Here is a 20,799-nt window from a genome sequence, read left to right as displayed (position 1 = left end):
TCGTTGAGTTGTCGGTCAGAATTCTCTCTTAACTCATTGAGAATCTTAATGATGGCTGTTTTGAAGTCATCGTCATTTAGGTTATATATCTCATTTTCTTTGGGATTGTTTTCTGTGTATTTGTTGCTTTCTTTCTGTTCTGGAGATTTAATGTATTTTTTCATATTGCTTGATGTTGTTGATTTGTGCCTTCGCATGGAGATAGAGTTTAGTTGCTCCTTTCACTTGTTTCAGCTGCTGCGGTGGGGGGAGCAGCTGTTTATACTTCACCAACCAGGAACCCTGTCCGTAGTTGCTAACTGGGCCTGGGCCCCTCTTCGTAGCCACAGTGGCCCTTTGGATTCCCTCCTCTGCCGTGGGGGCGGTCACAGGGGGGCTTCAGGCTGCAGGTGCCTACTGTTGCAGCCCACCTAGATGTGCTCTCTCCTTGGGGTCTGCAACGGTGTTATGGGCTTTTCCAGCGGCCAGGGGTGGGATCACTTATATTTGTCGCTCCGTTGCTGTCGGCACCCACCAAATCTCACTTGTCCTCTATGGGTCGCAGGAGAGCTATTGGCATCTTCTACAGTCTGTGGTTAGTACACCTAGCTATGCTGCTTTTGCCCTGGGGTCTTCCAGCCTTGTGGCTGGCAGCTGGGTGCCTTCTACTGGTGCTGTGCAGAGGCTTTCCCTAAGGCTGCTGTGAGCCTGTAGGGTTTCCCCCTAGGCTACTAAGCTGGGTCTCTGGAACTCTCTCCAGCCCCAGTCCTCTCCAAGATCTCCGGCAATCCCTAGCCTCACGGGGTGGGCAACGGCAGCTGGGGGTCGCCCTGCCCTCTGGGATTCTCTCCGGGCCTCTCCCGGAGCCGTGAATGCTCAGCGTGGCCCCTCTGCTAACGGCAGACAGAGAGTTTTGTCTGCTGCCCGGGCGGAGCTCCAGCGCTTCCCCTCCGGGTCGCAGAACAGGCCTTTGAAAGTTCCCCCGGCCCCGGTCCTCTCCGAGATCTCCGGCAATCCCTAGTCCCACGGGGCGGGCAATGGCAGCTGGGGGTCGCCCCGCCCTCAGGGCTTCTCTCCGGGCCTCTCCCAGAGCCGTGAATGCTCAGCGTGGCCCCTCTGCTAACGGCAGACAGAGAGTTTTGTCTGCTGCCCGGGCGGAGCTCCGGCACTTCCCCTCTGGGTCGCAGAACCGGCCTTTGAAAGTTCCCCCGGCCCCGGTCCTCTCCGAGATCTCCAGCAATCCCTAGTCCCACGGGGCGGGCAACGGCAGCTGGGAGATCTCCGTGCCCTCTGTGTCTCTCTCTGGGACCCTCTGGGCGCCCCGAGCACCAGGCTGGGTCTCCCCGCCAATGGCGGGGAGAGACTCTCCCCGCGGGCTCAGGTGTGCAACTCCAAAGTTTCCCTCTGCGTTTAGGAGTAATTGCAGGGGGTTTAGGTAGGGTTCTGGTCACCTGTTTCCACCGTCGCTCCTCTGTTGTGTTCTCGCTCCTGCCCTAGATGTGTGTGGATCCTCTGGGGGCGTCCGTTGGAAGAAAGCCGCTTGCGGGTACTAGGCTGCCCGTCGGGGTCGGAGAGTTTTCACCTATTTCCACATCCTCCCGGAGGAAAGTCCATCCGCCTTCCGATGTATAGTCGCGTGGGTGTCTCAGACGTCCTGAGATGCTGTCTGGATATCCTTTGTCAAGCGATAAGTGTCCAAATAATTGTAGACTCGAAGGGCGAGAGACAAAGAGGACTACTCACGGCGCCATCTTGGCTCTTCTCTCCCAGAGCCCCTCCTTTTAACGATGATTTTAGCTTAGGTTGTCCAAAAAATAGAGCCTGAGAAAAGGTTTATGTGTAATTGGTTTCTTTTGGGAAGTGATCCTCAGGAATGGAGTTGGGGAATGGGTTGAATGAAGTGGAGAGGAAAGAAGGCAAACAACCTAAGAGTGTCCTACCAAGCTGATCACCATTGTCGGTACCTGGACCTTGGTCTCATGAGGGATCTTCTGAGGAACAGTGGAACACAGTGAAGCATCTTCTGTCAGAGAGATGGATAGATTTTAGAAGTGACTCCTGTTTTGCAGGAAAAATTTTGTAAGCAACATGGAGAGATATGAATTAAACAACAGTATACTTAGATGGACTTGCAATAATCTGAAAGATTAATATCATCCCTGAAGAAGGAAATCAATGGCAGGCCTTAAGACTTTGTAGTATCAAAATGTTCCTTAATTTTATATTTGAAATTATAATATGTATATTTATCCAAATTGGTTGATAAAGAAGATGAATGACTGAAGCAAGAATTAGGATCAGGAAAGTCCAACCTCTCCATATTTCTTGTTGTTCTTTATTCGTCTTATCTCTCTGCCTGCTCTTACTTTTTAGAGCAAAATTGTCCGATAGAAATATAGTGTGAGCTGCATAAGTAATTTCAAATTTTCTAGTAGTCATGTTAAAAAGTTAAAAAAAGATGGAATAAATTTTAATAATGTACTTTAATACAAATATATCCAAAATATGATGATTTCAACATATAACCAATATAAAAATCATTAGAGATATTTTACATTCTTTCATTACTAAATCTTCAAAAATCTGACATGTATTTTATACTTAGAGCACATCTCAACTTGAACAGGTTGCATTTTAAGTGCTCAGAAGTCACACGTGGCTGCTGGTGACTAACATGTTGCATAGCATAGTCTAGAATGTTCTTTATCTGTTCTTGGCCCAGTTAATTTCTATTCACCTTCAAGGCACGTATCAAATATCACCTCTTCTGAGGAGTCTTCCTAGTCTTGCCTTTTTATTTCCCTCTCTTACAGATTTCCACAACAACAGCAAAAGTTTCTGCATCCCTCCCGTGTGCTATCAACGTAGTCTGTATTTATACCAATCACAGCACTTATCCTGATTTAAAATTCTTCGTTAAATTATCCGTCATTACCACTAGACTTTGTGTTACAAGAGGACAAAAATAGTGTCTTTCATCTCTATCGCCCAGATTCTCATTAATTTTGTAAATTAAACAATTAACTAGAGTTAATATAGCAAAATGAAGTTAATATATATAAATATAATGGGATTAGATCCCTAAAACCAACCGCATAAATACGGGATGGGAGGAATGTGGTTTAGAAGCATTCCCCTTGAATAAGATTTAAGGACCTTAAATTTAATGATTAGTTCAATAGGAACAAATATTAGTATTTTACTGCCCCAAACATGGAGTCCTATTGTTTGTATCAACAAATAAAATATATAGGGAAAGAGAGAAGCTAGACTTTCCTTTTAACTGGTCAGACCACATATAGAACAAAAATTTTGATGATACCATTTTGGGAAGAGTATAAACAAACTGGAATAGAGAAGGAGAAGACATAAAACCATGCCATGAGAAGTGGAGTTCAGAACCTGGAGATGTTTAGGACCAAGAGAAGAATGAGGAAGGAAGATGATATTCGCTCCAAACACCTGAAAGCTCATATATAGAGGATGGATTAGACTTGTGAGCTTCTAAGAAATAAAAATCATGTTACTAATGTAAGCTGTAAGGACTCAGATTTCAATCTTACATAAGCAAATATCTTATAACAGTCTAAAACGAAGGCTGAACATCTGAGAGGTGCTTTAAAATGTTTGAATGGATGAGTAAATGAAGTGAAGTGAGGACTGACCACCTGGGGAGGTGGGGTTTCTCTTTCTGCACTGTATTCAGGTACTAGCTGGGTAACACCTAGGAAATGTTGAAATGGGGAGAGATGTGCGAATAGATGTACTCTATGTTTCCTTCCAAGCCATAAATTCTTCTTTTCAATAATCTATCCACTTTAAAGAAAAACAGCATTGCTTTGACTCAAGTCCGTGTTGACAGTGTACATGGCTAGTTATATATCAGTCATAAGAAACTCTCCAATCAAAACAATAATGTCATTTTCCCTTGAGTAATTCTCACCAGGTTTCTGCTTTTGGAAGACTCGGTTGGTTAAAGAAAGTTCATAATCAGTGTTTTCGGAATACATTTCGGGACATGAAGCAAACCTCACACCAACAATGCATTATTACTCATTTATTTTTAGCAATTAGTCATGGAACAACACAGGTACCCAGAATTTCCTGGGCGTATAAACATGAAACCTCTGCCTCTGAGAGCTTCCAGTCTAGATGGAGACAAATGCAAAACAGGAAACCTGAGCTTTACCACAAGAAGATGAATGGACATCATTGATACCTCCAAGTGTGACCTCTTCCAGACAATAATGCTTTACTTATTCAGAAAGCTCCAACTGAAAAGCAGCTCAGGGCATATTTTAGTTCTCTAGAAAATAGGGCAATCATTATCACTACAGTTGCTTGGAATACATGGAATTTGCTTTGAGAATTCTGGGTCATCCTTTTGCCTTCATCTCCATAATATAATCAAGCAAATCTTTGTTTTCAGTGACTCCTATGTTCCAGGCACGGGGTATATGTAGGGGATTGGTTCTTGCCTTAAACAGAGTGTACATCTAGGAAAGGCAAGCTATACTAACATGAAAAGCTGATTAGACACCAGCCACAATGCTAACGGAAAGAATAAACTTTGGTTTCCAACAGAGCTCAGCTTGAAACCTAGCTCCACCACTTATTAGCTATTGACCTTGGTCAGTCTTCCTGAATTTTCTGAGCTTTTGTTCCATGGTGATATGATATTACTTAACGAGTATGTTTGTTATAAGAATTGAGTGAGCTGTGATAGGGAAAACAAAATACAAAATTTAAGTATTGTTTTAGGCACTAAATGGGTAGACTAGATCAGGGTTGGCAAACTTTCTATACAGGGTCAGATAGTAAATATTCTAGGCATCACAAGCCACACAGTGTCTTTCATAACTATTCAACTTTGCTCTCGTAGCGTTAAAGCAGTCATAGACAATATGTAAATGAATGAGCCTGGATGAAGTCTAATAAAATTTTATTTATGAAAACAGGTGGGTAGGTCTATAATTTACTGACCCCTGGACTAGACAATAAGTGCTCTAAGAGTGAAGAAGAGATAATGATTATCAAAGAACCGAGAGTGTCTTCCAAGAGGAGAGGGAAGGTTTTTTTGGTTTATTTTGGATTTTACTTCTTATCCAAGTTAAACTTACACAAAGAGTCAACTTATTCTGGGGACCTGCCCAAATGGCGCACTGGTTAAGTGTGCACGTTCTGCTTTGGCGGCCCAGGGTTCACCGGTTTGGATCTCTGGTACAGACATGGCACGGCGTGGGAAGCCATGCTGTGGTAGGCATCCCACATATAAAGTAGAGGAAGATGGGCACAGACGTTAGCTCAGTGCCAGTCTTCCTCAGCAAAAAGAGGAGGATTGGCAGCAGTTAGCTGAGGGCTAATCTTCCTAAAAAAAAAAAATCAACTTATTCTGCCAGTTTTACTGTGAAAAAACATCAGCCTCACCCCTCCCTTGCCTGAGCCAATCATCTTCAACTCCTTTAGCTGATTCTTTCAGTATTAACCTCCAAATCTCTAAATTACATAGATATATACATTGCTCCTAACTGATTTTTCAATTTCAGGTACTAGCTATGGACTTTCTACCGTGCAAGATGGAGATTCCACACTTTTTCCTCCATCCAACTCCCACCACATGAGCAACCTGTCAGTCACCCACTCTGCCTCTCAGCATAGTTACTTGGTTCAATCAATATTTAGTATTTACATGATTATGATTATGTGTGATTCAGATCTGAATTATATAGTGAATTATGATTACTTAACCTTTTATGTATAACATTTTGTTTTCCCTGGATTTAATAATTTCCTTTCGTTATCTTTTTCTTGGTTTCCTTTGTATCACACTTACCACTAATTTATCCTCAAACTTATTAGCAGTCCTCTAATTATCTTTATAAGATATTTGCATGTATCAGAGGCTCCAACAGTTTTATCTCCTTGAAGAAGAATCACCTGGTGTAGTCATTCTCAAGCTTCTACCTTCATCAGAATTACTTGGAGGGCTCATTACAAGACAGATTCCTTGGCCCCAATCCCAAAGATTCAATTGTTCTGAGGTAGGGCTGGAGAATTTTCATTTGTCACTAGTTCCCAGGTGATGCTGATGGCGATCCCTGAGCCACAGTGGCAGAAGCACTGTGAAGCACTAGCCAGGGGCCTTCTGCCCTGCCACAGTCTGGACTGGATGCCTTCACCATCAGATGCAGTCACCAATCCTGACACTGCCATTCGCCATCGTCTTGGGGATTTCCATGGCTTCTCTCTTGCATTGCTACTGAAAAATCCAGCCATTCTGAATCCAGATTCCTTGTATGTCACCTTCAGGTAACAGTGCCTAGCACTGTCAAATCAGCTTATCACACGTTAGAATATTTTACCTTCCCTATATGTGAGCTCAGTTTAGAAAAAAACAACGTCTTAATCTTCTCTGTATCTCCCATGCCTGGCACATTGGTAGTACTCAGAACAAAGTGTTTGGCTGATGATTTTCTTCCTAGGTTTCTATAAAAATGTCTCTGTTCTCAGTATTCTGAGGATGGGGGCTGTGAATAAGTAGCACCATGTACAGAAAACAGATTTACTTAATTTTTGCATCTTCCTTCTGACTCATAAAGGCTTTGTTACTCAAACTACCCTGGTGCATTTTCCTCTTTAAAACCTCCTTCAGTATGTACTTAATTATTGAGGCTATAGGTAGTCGATACATATTTATTGACCGTTTTGATAGATCTGCATTCTTTGAGAGCCCTGGCACCGCATCTGCTATCCTATAGCTGTATCCTATATCCTATATATATATATCCTATATCCTATAGCTAGCTCGCGGAGATTCCTATAAAGAGTTCATTTTTTCCTAAGAGATGGGTTCAAGTTCTTACGAAACTGAATATAGAAAATCAAATCTTTAGTCTTATTAATCCTATGCACTCTTTTTTTGCTGAGGAAGACTGGCCCTGAGCTAACATCCATGCCCAGCTTCCTCTACTTTATATATGGGACACCTACCACAGCATGGCTTGCCAAATGGTGCCAAGTCCGCACCCAGGATCCAAACCGGCGAACCCAGGACCGCTGAAGCAGAACATGCACACTTAACCACTGTGCCACCAGGCCAGCCCCAATCCCATGTACTCTTAATGCCACAGTTCTCCATGATAAAACACAGTTGTCTGCTGAGAATATCCAGTGAGAGGCTGTACGCAATTTGCATGTAGATCAAAAAAATAAAATAAAAATGTTATTAAATAATTCTTTCTTTTCTATTATGTAATTCACGACAAGATCCACAGGTACCCCATGGATCACTGTGAGTCTCATAAAAGGGTACTATCTCTCATCCATCACATCCGTCTCAAAGTTTTCTATCATTCCAAATTTATAATAAAGAAAAACACCAGCAGGAGATTCATTGTATACAACATCAACTTTAAGATTTCATCCAGGGAGCAAGTTACTATATTGGCTTTCTTTATCACGTACAACTTGTGAAGCGTGTCAAACCCACTTTGCATATAGGATGAAACATCGTACACATCTAGGAGTGAGGCAGTGGACCTGTACACAGGAAACATCTAGGGCCAGGCAAGTGCTCAACATGGTGATAGAACTGCGATTACTTTCTTCAAATGGAAGATAAATCTGTGAGTGCAAATGTCGTGTGTTGAATAGATGAACAATCATTCCGTCATCCATCACTGCCAATTCCTTCTGTTTTATCTGGACCGTATTGCAGCTGAATACATCTTGTGAGTTATATAGCAGTTTCTTAAAGATGAAATTCTGTGTTGCAACAGGCCAAATGTGTTTGCTGTAGGCCCATCTGTCTCAGTAGTTCTTGTTCACACACTAGCTATTTTTTCATCTTTAAGGCTATTTATTGCATATAAATACTCCAAAGCACAAATAACACGCAGGAATATTTTAGACAAACCCATGACATACATCAAAGTATTAAAAGAGAGGCAAACAAGGGGGCAAAACTTTCTGCTGAGTGTCAGTAACAGGTCCTTCCGCATCACTTACCCAATATTTAGTGGATGGCAATCCAGGGTTTTCAGTTCTTTTATATCAAGGTGTTTGTATGATGGACTGGAGATAAATCTGGATATGATATTCTTTGCAAGGGGCAAGCTAGTTTGCCTTAAAAAGTGTGGAATCCCAAATGGATCCAAATTTCATCTGGATAAGGCCTGAAATCATAGATCCACAGAATACCAGGTTGGAAGGGACCTCAGGAATCATTGAATATAAACTTCCGATTGACGTTTCAGACCCCTTTAGAGCATTGACACTCGTGATTTTCCCAGCATTTGTTTGAATATTTCTTGTGGTGGAGGGACCTTCCAGAAACCATGCTATGCTGTGTTTATCCTCTGTTTGGAACATTTGGTTATTCACGCATTTATGCTGCGTTTGAACCGTTTGATCATTCACGCCATTCATAGTTATTAAATGCTTACTGTGTCCCAGGGATTGTTCTAGAAACTAGGAGCCATATGGTTCTTGTACCCTTCAGTATTCTTTTATTTCCAAGTACAAAACTCAGTCCAATCAGTCTAAGTGCATTATTTAAGCAAAGGGAAGATTAAAACAAAACCTGATATTAGTGGAAAGTCCAGGAGTGGATCTGATGTTGGTGTGATTGGATTCAGGAGCTCCAATGACTTCACCAGGAGGAGGTTTTCATTTTTTTTTTTTTTGAGGAAGATTAGCCCTGAGCTAACAACCGCTGCCAATCCTCCTCTTTTTGCTGAGGAAGACTGCCCTGAGCTAACAGCCATGCCCATCTTCCTTTACTTTATATGTGGGATGCCTACCACAGCATGGCTTGATAAGTGGTGTGTAGGTCGCCCCGGGATCTGAACCAGGGAACCCCAGACCGCCAAAGCAGAACCTGCGAACTTAACTTCTGCGCCACTGGGCTGACCCCTAATTTTGCCTTTATATGACAGACTTCAACTATGATGTCTCCCCTTGAGACTTTTCTTCTTCAAAGTGACTTCCGCATTCTTCCCACCTGTCCATGGAAATTATATAGCCCCTCATGTCTAGTGTTTATGAAACATTTCTTAAGTGGACAAATGAATGAATGAATGAACAGATGCATTTTTCCAAGCTAGTATATGAATAACATGGGGGTCGAGTTAAGTTTTGCAGAACTCAGAAGTTCATATTCTTTTCACTCTACACAATGTTACTACTCTGTCTACAGTTATGTGGCAGACAAGCAGAGTAACAGCAACAAATCACAATGCAGTATGTTGGGGGCTGTGATAAAGGGCAAGACAAAGCTTGTGAATGCCTTCACCTGAAGGGCTAAATTAAATGCTTTAGAAGTTTTCTGACCAGAATATGTCATTTGCTATAGACTAGTAACAGATGGTGTTGAGTAAATTTATAGGTAAAATTGAAAAAAAGTGTGTTTACAAAGTTACATTTTCATCAGTTTTTTATGTTGTTAAAAATTATGTCCCCAATGAAATGAGCAGTACTAAAGTAGTATGGCAAATAGTACCTTTTATTAACATTCTTCTTCGTTTTCTCTAATTTCCTCTTTTAAAAAAATAAGAATGTGTTGAAATGATAGTAAATACTCGAGCTATGTGATAAGATCCTTGCCTCAAAGAGCGGCGTGAATTAGATAGTCTATCATGTTACAAGGCTGTGAATGAGCAAGCACAATTCACTATGGGGGCCCTTCACACAGTCTGTGGCTTTTCAGAGGAGCTGACAACTGATGGTTGAAGAATTCATAGGCACCAGACAGGTAAAGAAATGGACCTACTCATCCTCATGACTGATTTGTGGTCATGGTATGGAATTATTGTAAACAACCCTGGAAGTTTACTTCTCATTCTTCCCGACATATCCTGGGATAAACCATGCTCTGTCTGGTATCATCCATTGGTGTGAATGATGTCTGGTTGACTGACTCTTCTGGTAATAGCACAAATGTAGAAAACAGCCTACAATTCTTTGTCCCATGCCTAGTACCTGTGGTCTCCTACCTCCCACTCTCACTATGGGAGTGGGCATGTGACTCAGGCTGGGCCAATCAGAGCACTGCATGCTCTTGATCACAGTAATTGTTCAGTGATCAATGCATGACCCAATCTAGACCTATGAGACAGTCTCAGGACTTTTTATGGAACCACTGTGAGAAACATACTTTCTCTCTTTTAGGGGTGCTAAGCTGGCTGGTTGGAAGCCCGGTGTGGGTGGCCATCTTTGTACCATTTGGTGAATGCTTAACTGAGAGGTATGCTGATATAAAGGAAAGCAGAAATGAGCAATGGAGAGAGAAGCAGAATAATGATTGCATAATTGGAGGATGTGTATCCAGCTACACCTGCTGAAGCAAGCTCCGTGTTTGGGATTTTTACATATATAAGACCATATAATCCTTGTTATCCTGGAGCCAGTTCTAGTTAGGTTCCTGTCACATGTAACCAAAATATCCCACTCAATACATTGGATTAATTTGGATGTGGCCCCAGTTAGTGCTCATCAATGCAACAATAATGAACACATTTTTATTCTGTTAATAGAGAGAATGCAGGTCTCAAAGAAATTGGGTACTTCCTGAAGCCTGGTCTGTGCTCAACTGGACTGGATCAAAGGAGCGAGAAGAGCTTTGTCTTGAGAGTCAGAGCAGGGAGATTTGAATCTCAGTTCCATCACTGACTTTAGTATGACTTTGAACAAATCATTTAGTATCTGCAGATTTGTTTTTGACAAAAAGATGCTCTCTGCTTCATATTTATAATCTGAGTTTCCTGTGAATACTCTATGAATATGATGGATCATATTAGTAGCACTGCCCTCTGGCATTCGTTCACTCATCAAGAAGTTTCAGGACCCAGAAAGAAGCCCTCGAGGACTGCTGGGAGTCCTCCCACGGCACGTACACCAGCTTACAGAGAAGTCACTTTGGGGATACCTAGACACCCCAGATGGATCAAGGATAAGAAGTGACCAGTTGTAGGATAAGCAAGAACTATATACTATCTTTTGTGTTACTCTCTATTGGAGGAAAGCTCGAACAGTACAGCATAGGTTAAATATTTTACAGAAATTGTAGTACCTCAGATAACTTAATCTTTATTATACCTTTCTCTTCTAAACAGCAATAATTAGTTGGGTGTTATTGAGTACTTATCATATGTCAAACACTGGAAATTAGTCCTGTACATCAACTAATTCATTTAATCCTCAGGGTAAACTACATGGTATTATTATGTATTATTAACCAAAATTTCACAGATGAGGCCTCAGAATGGTTAAGTAACTGGTCCAAGGTTACATAACTAACAAGTGGCAGAGCTGGAAGATGAATCCAGGCACCTGATTCCTGAGGTTGTGCTCCTAACTTCTATACCACATCCCCTTCATATGACTGTGATTTCATTGGGTTTGGTTTGGGTGGATTTGACGGTAAGGTGTTGTGGACATTAACACTCACCATTTCTTCTTAGTGACTGAGGCTTTGTTTCTGGGGCAAGGTGGATGCATCCTCTTCTAGGAGAATCCTCAGGAACTCACGCAAAAAGATTTGTAGGGGAGGCAAGTGTAATGGTCAGTCCTACCTGTTGATGACACATGATCTGGCATGTCTAAATCCCATCTCAGAGTCCAGCTGGAGCCCTTGCTCAGCGATTTATGGATTTTGGGTGGAGAAGAAATATGTATCAGGATCTACATTGTGCCCAGTTAAACCTCTTCTCAAATCCGTGAATAAAAGGAATAAAGGCGGTATCTTCTTATTAATTGGGTTTATAGAAGTGCCACCCATTCATTTGCAATGTGAGTAATTTCTGGTCTCTATCACTGTTGTCCTAAGTGTGAACAAGGCCAAACAAACCTTTCTGACTAACGTTAGGATTAACCAAGTGATCCTGGTCTTTATCTGTACTGTGTATTATGTTCACACTGCCTTAAAAAATCTCACCTCATCAACAAAGTCTGCCCTAACTCTTCTAGTTCCCAAGCATCTCTTTCTCTCTCACCTTAAAATGACTATAGCCCTTGTAGGCTGAGGCAGGGTTTCTCAAGCTCAATATTGTTAATATCTGGTCTGGATAATTCTTTGCTGTGGGGGGCTGTTCTGTGCTTCAAAGGATGTTCAGCTGCACCTCTGGCTTCTTTCCACTAGATGCCAGTAGCACACCCCTCACTCCGCCCACCACCCACTCCAGTTATGACCATTGAAAATCTCTCTAGACATTGCCAAATGTTCTGGCGGAGCAAAATGGCTGCCAGTTGGGACCACTGGCCTATGTCAAACAATTTAGTTTAAAAGGTACTGTCATATAATTCTCTAGTCTGGTTATTCACATTTCCTCAACAAGATGGCAGATCTCTGAGACAGAAATCACACATTATTATATGCCTTCTATTCTTCCAAATATGAAGACAAAGAGAAAAGAAAAGTCGTCTAATGTTTGTTGAGTGCCAACCTGTGCCTGAAATTTTCTAAGTGATTGCATATGCCATTTCGTCAATTCATTCTATAAATATTTATAGAGTGCCTACTTACTATGTGATACTTGAGAGGCAACATTCAAATCCTGGCTCATGTGCTTAGGGTTCCCTTGGGTAATTTACTTAATCTGTCAGTGCCTCAGTTTCTTTGCCTATAAAATGGGGCAATAATACCACTCATCCCAAGAGGCTGTGAAGATTTCATGGGCTAAAATGTGCAAAGCCTTTACCACAGGATAGGATCTGGCACATACAAATGTTGGTGAGTATTAGCTATTACAATTACTACATGTCAAGCTGGTTTTGGCGCTGAGGAATCAGCAACGGACAAGAGGTCTTATTCTCATGAAGCTTATGTTCTAATGTAGTCTCATCTAGTCTCATCAAAACTATATGCAATACAATTGGCCCCATTTCACAGGTGGGGAAAGTGCAGCTCAGCGAGAAGAAGTAATTTGACCAAGGTAACCCAGCTATTAGGTCTCAGGGCCAAGATGTGAACTCGGCTCTTTCTTGGCAACAAAGCAATGCTGAGTATTTAATAAGTTGTCAATATACTTGCTGAGCTCTAGACCGAAAAGGAAATTATTTTCCCTTTTCCTTCATTCTTTCCTCTTTTTGTTTTTGTTTTCTCTTTCTTTTCTAAAGACTCTTGAAACCATTCTTTGGAGTTTTATATGTATATTTAGCTTCTCATTTCCTATATGGGTATTTATTTTGCTTGTGACCACTCTGCTATCTCTGCCGATGAACCAATGTTAGTCTTTGAATACGTGAAATTTCATTGAAAATGAAATGTCCACAGTGATTCATCTTTGCAGCAAATGGGTAATGTGTACTTTGGGGTTTAAAAATAGAGATGAGTCAAGAAAATCATACGTTTCCTGTTTTAAAAAAAACTTTTCAAAGATTTGGGTGCCCCTCCACCCCTTACCATCATATTAAACATGATGACCATAATTGGGGTACACATTCAAAGAGAACCTAAAATAGCTTGTTCCTTTCCAGTTTTAACATTTAGAAATACTATTTATCAAAATAATAATTTCAGCTCTTTCTGACCACATTTCATGTTAGCTCGGGGACTCTCCAGTGTGTCAATATTCACCATCTGGGGCCTATCACCGCGTGGAATGTGGTGGGTGATTCGATGATCCTGTAACACTCTTCCTCATTCTCTCTCAGGACATGGGTAACTGAGGCATGAGGGTCATGAACAAGGGCTGCCTTCTTGCTAAATGACTTCTGTTATTATTTCCCCAGGACTCCGCCCATGTGTGTTTACGTGTGCTACTTCATAGTGGGTGTGGCAGAGGACCAGAAGCCAGGCTGGTTAGGCTGCAATCTGGAAACTTGCAGAAAAACCCTGTGTTTTGTGCCTCTCAAATCAGTGCTTCAGGGGGAAGAACAGCCTGTCTGTTGTTACAGGCTCCGTGTCCTTGGCTCACATTGGTGGCAATGAGACGTTGATTTTCAGGTTAATTGGAAATAATTTCCCTTAGTTTAATGAAATCTTATCAGAGTGCATCCTGAAAGAACATGCTGTGCAGAAACTTTGCTCTTTTTTAGGTGAAAGTGAAAGGGACGATATTCCTTGAGTTAAAAAATAAGCTATGAATTTTTGTTTGAGAAAAGACTCCATGTCCATTGACCTCACATGTCTATCTTTATGAACAAAAACCATATCCAAAAAAGAAAAGAAGGAAGTAAAGAAAGAATAAAGAAAGAGTGAGTGAATGAAGGACCCTAAAGACAGACCAAATGTTGGAGCTGCATTTTGAGGGGCCATCTATCTCCGCTCAGGACTGGTCTTTATAGCTGGGGACTTGGAAATGTCCTCTCGGTTCTATGTGTATCCCTGTCTGTTTCTCTCCTCATGCTGACTTCCAGGTTTTGAAAGTCAGAGCTTACTTCCATGACATACTTCCAAGTCAAGGATACAACACATTCCAAGCCGAGTCTCTCAGATCAGCTTTCGCTTCCATCCCAGGATTGATCCCTGCCATACTCAAGCAGGTGTGTAACACTGCAGAAAGGCAGCTACCACAGGACTCTGTGGCTCAATTATGCATTTACTCTCAACCCATGATATAAATTTGTTAAGGTGGTCTGTCAGCTGCCAAAACTGTTTAGAGAAGAGATAGGCAGTATTGTCCCCACTCTGCCTCAGAAGGAGAAAACATAATCTTGTCTCTGTGTTTACCCTGCCAAGTCTCTGTATGGATTTGGCACATTCAATATGTTTACTATCAGTTAACAACATGAATGATCCTGGATTCTCTACTTCACACGCACATACACCTCCCGCACTTAAATACACCAAGGAAACACCAAATTTCCAATTGTGAGCAGTCAGTTCTGTGAGAAATACACTAGTATTTAAGGGTGCAGAAACTTCAAAATGCTGATTTAGAGACAATACAACCTTGCTCTACTTCAAGAGAAATGAGACACTGCTGGGAAAGTTGCTAGAAATTGGCGGTGAGCAAGACAATCTAGCGGTGAATATTTTCTCTGGCCGACATACACTGACCCTGAATCTGCTCTTCATTTTCCTATCATTGTGGCTTTGTTGCGTCTTTCTTCTCTTATCTTCACTTGCCCTTTATAGATCCAGCTGAAATTCAGTTTCTTCCAAAATGTTCTTCTAATAGTTGCAGTCTTTCTCTTCTCTGCACCACCCCTGTCTTTTGGGCTTCTTTTGTGGTAATCATGGTGCTCTTTTCTGGGTTTTTGTGTACTTGGCATATTAGCCTTGAATTGAGGGGCTGGATCTCACTTGTCTTTCACGGAATCACATTGGCTAGCTCACTAATGAGAATGTTCACGGTTGCTTGAGAAATGTTCATGGGATGAATGGAATGAGTGACTTGATATTGTATTTTAAAGGTAATTGATCAGGATGTAGGTTAAAAATGCAAATATTGACACTCAGAAAATTTAGATTCAAGTTCGTGCTCCGCCCTGTACCAGCTCTGTGAATTAGGGTGAGGGAAGGTCATTTAAGTCTTTCCTCAGACAAACTGGGGATAATAATGCTCCCATGTGACCTCCCTAATTGTTACGTGAATCACATGAATTGATGCAAGTATGGCACTTTCCCAATTGTACATTGTGAAGAGATTTTGGTTAATACTTAATACTCACTAGGCCTCCCTGCATTCCATTTCTCTTTTTCCTTATTACTCTAATGCTAACAAGAATTTTGTCTGTGGTATGAGAAAGTACTGTGGGTCTACCACCAAGTGCATGATGGATTCATGAATAGATGGATCAATGCCTATTTTCCCTCTTTGCTGCATGATTCTACTGTGGCCACTGAGACAGGAGTGTGAGAATGCAGGGTAAGGCTATGGGTGCATGCGATGTCTGTTAAAGAGGATGAAAACCAATAGGTATATATAGGGATAGAACTTTCAATGTTGGGCTTCAAATGTACTACCCTTTGCACAAATGAACTAACCAGTAATTTGTTAGTGGTGGTGAGCTGATTCCGACTCCTAGTGACCTTGTGTACAGCAGAGAGGAACCCTGCCCAGTTTCTGCACCATCCTCTCACCTTCCTGCGTTGTATCAGTCAATGTTCCCCTGCTATTCTTAGGGTTTTCATGGTCAACTTTTTCCCGAAGTGGGTGGCCAGGTCTTTCTTCCTAGTCTGTCTTGGTCTGGAAGCGCCACTAAAGCCAGCAAGTGACCTTGCTGGTATTTGAAATAGCGGTGGCATAGCTTTCAGCATCACAGCAACACGCAGCCACCACAGTATGACAACTGACAGATGGGTGGTGTGGCTCCCTGCCTAGGAAATGAACCCTGGGCTGCAGTGGTGAGAGCACTGAATCTTAAGGACTAGAACACCAGGGCTGGCTGGTGTCATAGGGAGCCAGTCATCTAGTTTCATAATTCTACTGGATCCTCAATATGGTCTTGAATGAATCAATCATTAAACTCATGGAATAATCCCATTTTGAGATTGCTGAAGTATTGATGGTATTTTCTTGTTTCAGAAAAAACTAGGTACAGCTTGTCCACAGGGTGTTTTTGAGAAGCAAGAGGAATAATAGAGTAAGTGCTAAAAACAACTATTGAATGAATGAATCCCCAGTTAGCTACAGCATCAGGGGCCCTCTCTTTATCACTGGAGAGAATATTTTCTGACATCCCTTTTCAGGAGTAATACTGGTAACCTCTAAGTTGAAACTGAAAATGGAAGAACTCAGAAATAAACATCTTTACAGAATCCACATACCTAGGATTTTTCAGTGTACATTAGGTCTTATCAGTACTGTTATATTTTATAATATTTGCAGCAGTGATTTTTTTTTTTTTAAAAATCTAGTTTTAAAAATAGAAATCCAAATACAGAGGGCAGAGAAAAACCTTCCATTGCATCAGTATGAACATTTTTATAGGATTTTTTTTCTTTTGGCATCCTGATCTCTTTGAAAAGGCTCTCCTCTCTACTTATGAGGAAAAAGTACACCTCCGAACAGCCTGGAGGAATTATGCAATGTGCTTTGCACAACTCTCTATGGCCTCAGGTAACAATGTAAATGAACCTTATTTGACAATTTTTTTCACTGTGCATGTGAGAAAATTATTTTTTCCTTTTGGATTCCGTAATACTGCCCGACTTGAATGAAGAGGAGCCCTATGAGAAGGAACTAGGACATGTTACAATTCAGCTGTTTGAGTCAGATATAAAAAGAAAAAAAAAAAAATTGGCATTTCTCAAGTGGAGAAAGCTAGGTCTTCCTTGTCAGGAATCACAAAATAACTGCTGAAAAGCCTCACACTTTCCAAGAGAAACTTTTTTAAAAGTTATGTGTGACTAAAAATAGGCAGATTATAATACAAGTCAGTGTCCATGTGTGTAAAGTCCCAGAGAAGCACAGGAGGTGTGGACTGGAAAGGCAGGGTTTGTGATTTTAAATCTGTTGGCCAAAAGAGCATTTAACCCTAAGAAGTCACCTTGTTCCTTACCTGTAAAATGGAGATCTCAAAGAAGTCTTGATGGATTGAACTTTTGGTTTATCATTTGGCTTCCAAGAAAAACTCACTAGCGACACAAAGGAACGATAATAATTGTCTTAAAGGACTGTTGAAAGCTTGGCTCTTGACTGCAGTGGCTTAGAAAGGTGTGATGCATTCCTGAAGTGGCCAAGATCTCATCTCGGGGAGCGTTTGTTTCAAGAACTGAGATCTTAATTGTAGTTGGACCTTGAGATAGCTCCTAACGCTATGTGATGGGTTTTCTAATGGGAATAACAACACTTACGCCACCACCACAAAGAATGTATGAACAAATACTGTTCCAAAACACAATGGGGCCAGGGGCTTGGGGAGGGAGCATGGAGAATAATAGTTTTATGCCTACAGGGTTTCCTTTGGGGTGATTAAAAATAGTTTGGAACTAGATAGAGGTGATGGTTGCACAACATTGTGAATGTACTAAATACCACTGAACTGTTCACTTTAAAATGGCCAATTTTATGTTATATGCATTTCACCTCCATAAAAGAAAAATACATTTGTGATTCAAGCAGAAGGAGCTCACTCAATGCAAATGTTATTGCATGACTGCTGGCAGATATGTGTAAGGGTCTTTTAATGATTTTGGATGAGATGCCTGCTATTTATAATTCTGCTTTTCCAAAAAGAAGTCATTAACAGCATTCCTTGGAAAAGATGCATGGCTGAAATAGAAGCAACAGCTACACATTAAAGAGTTATTATTTTGAAAAACTCAGTTTGGTTTATTTTTCTTTACAAATCTATATAATAATTGTTTTCTGACTGATTTTAATTTGCAGGAATAGGCCTTAGCAGGGAGAGGGGACAAATGGTTGAGTTACGGCATTATTGCACGAGGCTTGAAACTTGACCTTCGTTGTGTTGATGACACACAGCCCTTCTGCAGCATCTTGACTCATCCACATTTCAAAATGCACTCAGTTGAAAGGGGTGCGGACTTGGGAAGAATTTAGTATGACTGAAAATTGGTAAAAGAGAGCTTGATCAGCTTGCCCTACATGCCAGGATATGATCATCTTGCTCTAAATCACCCTTTTCCTAGGGTGCCGTGAGCCTTTTTCATTTTCCACTTCCCCTTCTTTCTCAAGTCTACCTCTAAGCCCTTAAGTAAAATTGCTAATCTCCCACTTGAACCTCTTTCTTATTTCTTCCTTCCATTGTCCCTGCATTTTTAGGTGAAAACATTCCAGACGTGAGATGTCATACCAGGTCAGGTCCACTCGAAGACCCAATTTTGGCAAATACATTGTTTGTTTCTAATCTAATGATGAGGCTCACACCCGGACTACTCTCCGCTGCTGTGTAGCTCTCCAGGTGGAGCTCCAGACTCTTGGGTGCCAGATGATTAAGCCTTGCTTCTAGCAGGGGTTGGAAGCAGCTGCTCCCATATCAAACCCCTTTTGCTCTCAGCCAGTTGCGGCAGAGTCTACACCCAGCTGTGATTCGAGGTGCCCACCGGCAGCTCTCATCTCTACCTACAACCTTTCATCTCGATTCTGTATAAACTTTCCTTAATATCTGCTTGTTAAACCTGACAGAATGGCATTAGAACAAAGCTAACCTGGCTGCTGAAATGCTGGCAGCATCATCTGTCAGGCCTTTTGGTTTCTTCCTTTGATAAAGTTTTGCCCGGCTATTATTGCGGAGGCCTTGCTGGATGGTTCAGAGGCCTCAGAGCAGAGGCATCCATCAGTTGCAGAAAGCTCAAAGGGTGATGTGGTCCTGGGGCGTAGCCCGAGTTGAGTCATGTATTTCTTCCCCCAAATGATTCCCAGTGAATACCAAATCAGACCTCCCCATCTCAGCTTATGTAAGTACATGAGAAACCTTTTGAAATAAAACTTTTTAACTTGGTTCTTCTACTTAAAAATTCCAGAAGCAAGATTTGAGGCAGTTTCATAAAATGGTCACAAGGATCAGTTGCTTTCTAGGGGTCTCCGAGTCAAGTAGCATCAGAGGAAAGATGAGAAGTGAGATCTCATCTAAAGAAGAAAACAACCTTGTCTGAGGCATAATAGGAAGTTTCCATTCCTGCCTAAAATCCAGCTGGGGCTTGAATTGACATGATCAGAGCAGAGCGCGGGATGGACAGTTGGAAGAGCAGGCTTTGCAAATTCATATTGCTATGAAGAGCCAACCCTGTCTTCAGATGAGTTAAAAACTCTTTCTAAAAACAGGGCATACCCAGGAAGAGTGGATAAGAGCCACAAAATCTGCCCTCTAACACTTAACTAGCACAATCTTTGCCAGAAAACTAGGTGGTCAACAAATGCTATTTGCCACTTGACTTAGAAGTACAGTTGACAAGCTAAATTAGAGGGAGTGGTAAGTCAAAGTCTTCTTCCTTGAGAAGGGCATCAATAATTTCGTTTGCCAGATTTAGCCTTTAAACTTTTGGAGCAGCTTCCGCTTCGCCCACCCCAATCCCTACCACTGGCTAGGAAAGGATTACGTTATAGGGTTTATAGAAACTTCATTAGCATAGTCCTCTCACTTTGCTTTATAGCTGAGTTTCCCATAGTCAATTATTGTACCCCATGTGAAGGCAAGTACTAATTTGAAATATCCTTTGTGATTATCCCTGCCTTCCCCCATAGAACCTAACTGGTCTAGATCACAGTGAAAGCTCCATGAATGCCGTTGGCATTACATACCTGGCATCATTTGGAGCTGAAAACTCAGAGCACTCTTTTTATCTCCTTAAGTGCTTCCTAATATATGGTATACACTTGAAAGGAAGAAAAAGGCATTCTCTGAAGAACTGCAGGTCATCACTTGGGGAACAATCCTATGGCAAAATATTAGTTAAACTCAGTTAATGTCAGTTTCAAGTTCAAGAACAAACAAATGAGATTTGCCTGAGTCTTTGCTCCCCGACACCCATACCCTCCTCCTCATGAGCTATGCCAGGGAGAATTCCCATCTCCGACTTTTCTCCTTATAAGGTGTGGTTTCTGCCATTGAGAAGTCTGCTTGGACATGGAAGACTTGAAGCACTAAATTATGTCTCCTGCTCCCTGCTCACTGGCAGCAACTATGCCAAGGTCCAGAAGGAGAACTGGGTAGGTGTGTCCTAATAGGAGACACTATTCCTCCTCTAATTGCCGTAAGAGCTTTTGAAGCCATTGTCTGGTGGATCTAAGACGATTGATCCTGAAAGTGTCAGCTCAGAGCTGCAAGTCAGGAGCTCAGCGTTGTAATTCCTGGGTTGACAATGACTCACTGTAGGGCCTGCGGCAAACTCACTCATCTTCTCTGGGCACCAATTTATTCACCTGCAAAACCCAGGGAAATTAACACAATTTCCTGATGGGGATATTATAT

Source organism: Equus asinus, chromosome 12 (genome assembly GCF_041296235.1).
Source record: "Equus asinus isolate D_3611 breed Donkey chromosome 12, EquAss-T2T_v2, whole genome shotgun sequence".
Taxonomy (NCBI): domain Eukaryota; kingdom Metazoa; phylum Chordata; class Mammalia; order Perissodactyla; family Equidae; genus Equus; species Equus asinus.
This window is presented reverse-complemented; position numbering follows the sequence as displayed.